At 43.2% G+C, this 7148-nt stretch overlaps 1 protein-coding gene across 1 annotated transcript in view; it reads left to right on the top strand.

Annotated features, from left to right (window-relative positions):
• The first annotated feature begins 777 nt into the window (after positions 1–777).
• The window catches only part of GRM2 (glutamate metabotropic receptor 2), a 53915-nt gene continuing 47544 nt past the window's right edge, over positions 778–7148 (top strand). The window contains exon 1 of the mRNA XM_073591450.1: positions 778–1521. The gene's annotated coding sequence lies outside the window, so the exon portion shown is untranslated. The remainder of the gene's footprint in view (positions 1522–7148) is intronic.

The following is a 7148-nucleotide window of genomic DNA, read 5'->3' as shown; positions in this document are numbered from 1 at the left end:
AAGGAGCAGAGGGCAGAGAGTAAGGAGCAGAGGGCAGAGAGTAGGGGGCAGAGAGTAAGGATCAGAGGGCATAGAGTAGGGGGGTAGAGAGTAAGGAGCAGAGGGCATAGAGTAGGGGGCAGAGAGTAAGGAGCAGAGGGCATAGAGTAGGGGGGCAGAAAGTAAGGAGCAGAGGGCATAGAGTGGGGGGTAGAGAGTAAGCAGCAGAGAGCAGAGAGTGAGAAGCAGAGGGGGCAGATGGCAGAGAGTGAGGAGCAGAGGGCATAGAGTAGGGGGTAGAGAGTAAGGAGCAGAGGGCATAGAGTGGGGGGGGCAGAGAGTAAGGAGCAGAGAGCATAGAGTGGGGGGCAGAGAGTAAGGAGCAGAGGGCATAAAGTAGGGGGGCAGAGAGTAAGGAGCAGAGGGCATAGAGTGGGGGGGGCAGAGAGTAAGGAGCAGAGGGCATAGAGTGGGGGGTAGAGAGTAAGGAACAGAGAGTGAGAAGCAGAGGGGGCAGATGGCAGAGAGTGAGGAGCAGAGGGCAGAGATTGAGCAACAGAGGGCAGATAGTGGGGTTGGGGCAGATGGCAGAGAGTGGGGGGTAGAGAGGAGGAGCAGAGGGCGGAGAGTGGGGGCAGAGGGCACAGAGTGGGGGGCAGATGGCAGAGAGTGAGGAGCAGAGGGCAGAGAGTGGGGGGGCAGATGGCAGAGAGTGGGGGCAGATGGCAGAGAGTGAGGAGCAGAGGGCAGAGGGTGGGAGGCAGAGGGCAGAGGGTGGGGGGCAGAGGGCAGAAGGCCAAGGAGGGCAGATTACAGGAATTAGTAAGGGGACACTCAGGAAGGCAAGGTGTATATAAAGTTATGCTGCATGAGGAGGGGGACATACCGGGTAATGAACAATGTATGTATCCAACATTCCTATAGTTCAGTGATCTCCAACCTCAATCCTAAAGTACCGCCAACAGGTCATGTTTTCAGGATTTCCTTCACCTTGCAGAGGTGCTTTAAATCAATGTCAATAACTTAATGACAGCTATTTTATCTAAGGGAATTTCCCAAAACATGACCTGTTGGGGATACTTAAGGACTGAGGTTGGGAATTACTGCTATAGTATATAAAATTGGAGTAAAGACAATCAAGTTCAGCCAACTACTACCTAGATTAATAAATGTTATTAAGGGAAAGGGCAAGACAAAGCCCTAAAGAGGGTAGTGCCAAGTTCCTCTCTCAGTAAGTCACCTCCTTGGTGAGCACAGAGGAATGTGTTGTCTGAACTAGGCACTGTGTATACAGCAGCTCCAGAGTATACAGCTCGGTGTGATGCAAAGGACGGAGCGCAAATCGATTAAAGTGAGATAAGAAGCTCGCTGCCTGCATGAGCTCACAATCGAAATCATTTAGCGGAGAGCAGAAGGATAAAGTGGGATTCAAGGAAGAGACGAAAAAAGTGCGTTTTCAGAGCCCTCAGTGATTCGTTTACCATCTTGCAAAATGAGTTTCAGAGCAGCTGCTGAGGCTTCCAGAAGCACATGGAGCCCAGGGTAGGATCTCAACTACAAAAACACCATGAGAGGGGATGAGTGTGAAGTAGGGTGACTGAAGGATGAGGTCTGAGAAATGAAGTGACTAAAAGATTAGGGTTGGGAGATGGGGTGACTGAGAGATTAGAGCTGGAGAATGGGGTGACTGGAAAATGAAGGGTGGAAAATGGGGTGACTGGGGGATTATTAATGGAGAATAGGGCAACTGGTAGATTAGGGTTTGGTAATGGGGTGACTGATGCACTGGGGTTTGGGAATAGGGTGATTGAGGAATTAGGGTTGGAGAAATAGGTGACTCGGGGATTAGGGCTGTGGAATGGGTTGACTGAGAGATTAGTGCTGGGGAATGGGATGACTGGGAGATTAGGGTTAGGGATGATACATTAGGGCTGGGAAATAGGCAATTGAGGAATTAGGGCTGGTGAAATGGGTAAATGAACATTAGGGCTGAGGAATGGTATGATTTATGGATTAGGAATGGGGTATGGAGTGATGGAGAGATTGGGACTGAGAATGGGGCAACTGGGAGATTAGGGCTGGGGAATGGAGAGACTGGGAGATAATGGCTTTAGAATGGGGGTGACAGAGATTATGGCTGGTGAATATGGTGACTGGAAGATTAGGACTAGAAAATAGGGTGACTGGAAGTTTAGTGTTGGAGAATGGGATGGCTGAGAGATTAGGATTGAGAAATGTGGTTAAAGAAATATGGCTGATGAATGGTTTGATTGGGTCTGAGGACTGGGTTGACTTATGTAATAGGGCTTAGGAACTAGGTGATTGAGGAATAAGGGTGGGGGAAACAGGTGGCCAAGGGATTAGGGACGAGGAATTGGATGACTAAGAGAATAGTGCTGGGGAATGGGGTGACTGGGAGATTAGGGTTGGGGTGACTAGGATTTTAGGACTGTGAAGTATGGCAATGGGGTGGTTAGGAAAGGGGGCTACCTGAATCTGGCGTATTAGGGCTGTGAAATGGAGAGATTAGGACTGGAGAATGGAGTGACTGGGAATTTAGTGCTTTGAAATGGGGTGATGGAGAGATTAGGGTTGGGGACAAAGGTGGCTGGGATTTTACGGTTGTGGGAAAAGTAAAAAATTAGGGCTACAGAACAGGGTGACAAGGAATTTAGGGCTGGGGAAATGGGTGATTGGGGTTTTAGGGCCGGGGAATTGGGGAATTGGGATTTTAGAGCTAGAGAATGGGGTAATTGGGATTTTAGGGCTGGGGAATTGGGTGATTGGGGTTTTAAGTAGGGGGAGTGGGGTAACTGGGATTTTAGAGCCAGGGAATCGGGTAACTGGGATTTTAGAGCCAGGGAATCGGGTAACTGGGATTTTAGGGCTGTGGAATTGGGTGACAGGGGTTTTAGGGAGGGGGAATGGGGTAACTGGGATTTTAGAGCCAAGGAATGGGGTAACTTGGATTTTAGGGCTGTGGAATTGGGTGACTGTGGTTTTAGGGCTGTAAAATAGGGTTATAGAGATAGTGTGGCTGGGGAATTGAGTGACTTAGATTTTTGGGCTGTGAAATGGAGTGATGGAGAAAATAGGTCTGAGGAATATGGTGACTTATAGACTGGGGCAGAAGAATGGGGTAAGTTAGGGATTGGGGGTGCAGGGTGGGGTGATTTATGGAAATGTGGTGACTGAGGACAGAAAGTGTTGTAATAAGTGAATGGTTTGCCCCTGATTTCCAGGCTGATTTGTGGATATTTGTCCCTGGAAATGTCTCTTCTTTCAGAAGTTAGCAAGGAGGTTGCTGTTGTCTTATGTTTAGTTCCAACCTTCTTCACCTATGACTTCTTGTGGAATTAAAAGCAGATTTTGAATTCCACTTGAATAATGTAGTTGTCTCTCACCCCTCATGTTTAATAGAAATGTGCCCCAGGAAATTATTTCAAACTGGCTTTAAACTTTGGCTGATATTTCATCCCAATGTGGGAATGAAGTCAGCAGGCCTGACAGTGGGGGCTTTGGGAGATGAGAGTACAATAAAGGAACCACGACTAAAGGAAGTATGGGGGCTCCCATTACTTATCTCTAACTTTGTAAATGCCAGGTACCCGGTCATGTTGGTCCACTGATTTCAATACTTTCACTGTTCTACTTTTCTGTGTTCACTGGCTGCATGCTTGTTCCAGGTTGGTGACTCTGAAAGTACTGAAACCATTGCAATGTTGGAATGCCCCCAGGATGTAGGCTGGTATCTGGACGGCTAAGGGTTGCCACTGGTAGAATGCCCCTTAGCCCCTACCTGGATCAGCAGAGCTCACTGGCCTCATATATTGAACCCCTCAATCTACTGAGATCTCAGTGGCGGCTTTGCTGGCAGCCATCTGGCTCTGGCTGAACACAGCACAGCATCTCTCTGCGGGATCCAACACATCTGGTTATATTATATCGCTCTATTTCTGTGCAGGGAGAGTCGGAGAAGTGGGAGAATTTGTGAATAGAGAAGAGGGGGGCTCTGTGTGTCCCTCCTGTGAAATCGCATCTACTGCCATTTATTACCTTTCACTATTAGAAATACACATTCTTTCTCTAAGAGCTTCTATCTATCTATCTATCTATCTATCTATCTATCTATCTATCTATCTATCTATCTATCTATCTATCTATCTATCTATCTATCTATCTATCTATCCTTTACCTGTCTTTTATCTCATTGCTCTCTACTCATTCACATACTCCTACAATAGACACCAAGAGATTTGAGAATACAATCTATCCATCAATGCACACTCTCCTGTACATCTCTTTTTGTAGTATTATATATACTGCATCTAGATGTATACAGATAATCTGTTTCTCTTATACTCTTAGTCTTGTATCAAAAGATTTGAATGGCATTTCATGGGAGACATAATAAACCAGAAATCAGAATACGCTGGGAGTTGTAGTTCTGCCACATCTGACATTCTGATTTTCCCATTCTATACAGATCTGATCTTCAGTCAGCCACCGGTCATATCTCAGTTTACTTTAGTCAGGTTAGATAAAGATGATTTCTGATTGGTGCTTTGGGTTACTTACACTTTGCATTTATTAAATACAGCAGAGTGGACAGGACATTGGATGAGCTGAATAGGGACAAACAGACTTAAAGTTACAATGTATACACTTCCCATCACTACAATTTATTTGCTTCCAATATTACAATGTATCAACTTCAGATCACTAGATTGTATTCACTTCCAATTATCTATCTATCTATCTATCTATCTATCTATCTATCTATCTATCTATCTATCTATCTATCTATCTATCTATCTATCTATCTATCTATCTATCTATCTATCTATCTACCTATCTATCTATCTATCTATCTACCCAACCAACCCATCTATCTATCTCCTTTAGAAATAAACATTCCTCCTCTAAGGTCTTCAGCAACAAGATTGCACAAAGTTCTGCTGATTGATTTTCTTCCTCATCACATCAACCAAAAGATGTCTTTAATTAAACCCGTGCAGGTTAGATGGGTTCAGCATTTTCAAGCAACATATTTAAAATGTGAAATCCTTATTATAGTTGGCATATAAGTACAATCTAGGTACAAATGATCCCAACGTAGCAATTACCATGCATTAAATAATGCAACACAATGATATAACATATGATATCAAAATATGGTATCGACTGAACATTCAAATTGCAAGAAATGATCTATTGATTTATGGAAAATGATCATTCAACTGGATAACTGATCAGTTATCTCATAAACACAAACATTTGTTGGATTGATCAGAAGTGATCAATAAAACAATGCCATGGCTGATTGACTTGTCAACATCGAAACTGGTTTAAAAACGAAATCAGTAAAATGAAGGGTTTTGTGATTTATGATTCTTATTTAATTTGATACAGGTAGATACAGTATATATAAGACTACAAAAAAAGAGATGTACAGGAGGGTGTGCATTGATGGATAGATTGTATTCTCAAATCTCTCGGCATCCATTGCAGGAGTATGTGAGTGAGTAGAGAGCAATGAGATAAAAGACAGGGAAAGGAGAGATAGATTAGATAGATAGATAGATAGATAGATAGATAGATAGATAGATAGATAGATAGATAGATAGATAGATAGATAGATAGATAGATAGATAGATAGATAGTTTGTGGAAGTGGATGCATTGTAATGATCAGAAGTTGATAGATGGTAGTTAATAGAAGCAGATATAGTACATTGTAGTGATGCAAAGTAGATACATTGATACATTGTAGTGATTAGAAGTGGATACATTGTAATAATTGTAAGTGGCTAAATGATAGTTATTGGAAGTGGATACACTTAGAAAAGTAGAGACAATATTAAAGGCTGTGGTTACATTGTAATGATGGGAAGTGAATACCTTGTAATTGTTGGAAGTGGATACATTGTAGTCATTAAAAGTGCATATAGTGTAGTGATTGGAGGTAGATACATTGTAGTCATTAAAAGTGGATACATTGTAATGATTGGAAGTGAATACATTGTAATGATTGGAAGTGAATATCTTGTAGTGATCGGAAGTGGATACATTGTAGTGATTACAAGTGGATATATTGTAGTGATTGGAAGTGGATACATTGTAATGATTACAAGTGGATACATTGTAGTGATTGGAAATGGATACATTGTAGTGATTATAAGTGGATACATTGTAGTGATTGGAAATGGATACATTGTAGTGATTATAAGTGGATACATTGTAGTGATCAGAAGTGGATACATTGTAGTGATTGGAAGTGGTTACATTGTAGTGATTGAAAGTGGATATATTGTAGTGATTACAAGTGGATACATTGTAGTGATTGGAAGTGGATACATTGTAGTGATGAGACGTAGATACATTGTAGATATCAGAAGTTGATACATTGTAGCAGGAATACATTCTTACAAAGAAATGGTCCCCCTCAGACCTCTGTGGCCTCCATGGGAGCTCTCCCACCTTGCATTGTCTGTATGTGGAGTACAGGTAGTTGGTGCAGAGTCTTATCTGTGTATCTATTAGAGGGATTGCACACTTCACCCTCCCCTTCCTTCCTTTGTTCTGTATTAGACGATATCCCCCCCCCCCCATGTTGCTCCCAAGATCCGGTTGCCATGGTTACCATGTGAATCCCCCCAATCTCAGACAGTGATGTGAGCTGTCTGTGTGTATCTATGATTTATGTGCCATATGTGTGTATGTATGATTTATAGGTCTGCGTGTGTCCTTGTATCATGGCTTGTAGCTGCAGGTGGGGGGTGGGGGGGGGGGCTTCTCCGGGGAACTTCCACTGAACAATCAGGATGAGGATGACACCAGGCTGCATTCTGCCATTAGCAAGTTTTGGGATAATGATGGTTGGATAATATCAGTCAGTGAAACCAAGAAAAGAAAAGAGCGCTCAGGCATGCAGCAGTTAATTAGATAAAGGAAAATGTTACATTTCAATGTTACCCTGTAATATTACATTTCCTCCTGGCAGGGGCAGCGTGAAAGGAAGCCCTAATTAGATGACATTTCACTTGCACTGTGCATTGCGTTTTCGATTTTTGTTCCATCCTTTGCTTCTGATCTCCTGCAGCCTCTTTGCGTTTACTTCCTGGCTAGACACACTCCATCATTGGCTTCATGGACGTTGTCATGGAGGGT

Source organism: Aquarana catesbeiana, linkage group LG07 (assembly GCF_042186555.1).
Source record: "Aquarana catesbeiana isolate 2022-GZ linkage group LG07, ASM4218655v1, whole genome shotgun sequence".
In the NCBI taxonomy this organism is placed as follows: domain Eukaryota; kingdom Metazoa; phylum Chordata; class Amphibia; order Anura; family Ranidae; genus Aquarana; species Aquarana catesbeiana.
The sequence above is the reverse complement of the archived record's forward strand: the minus strand, read 5'-3'. Positions and strand labels throughout refer to the sequence as shown.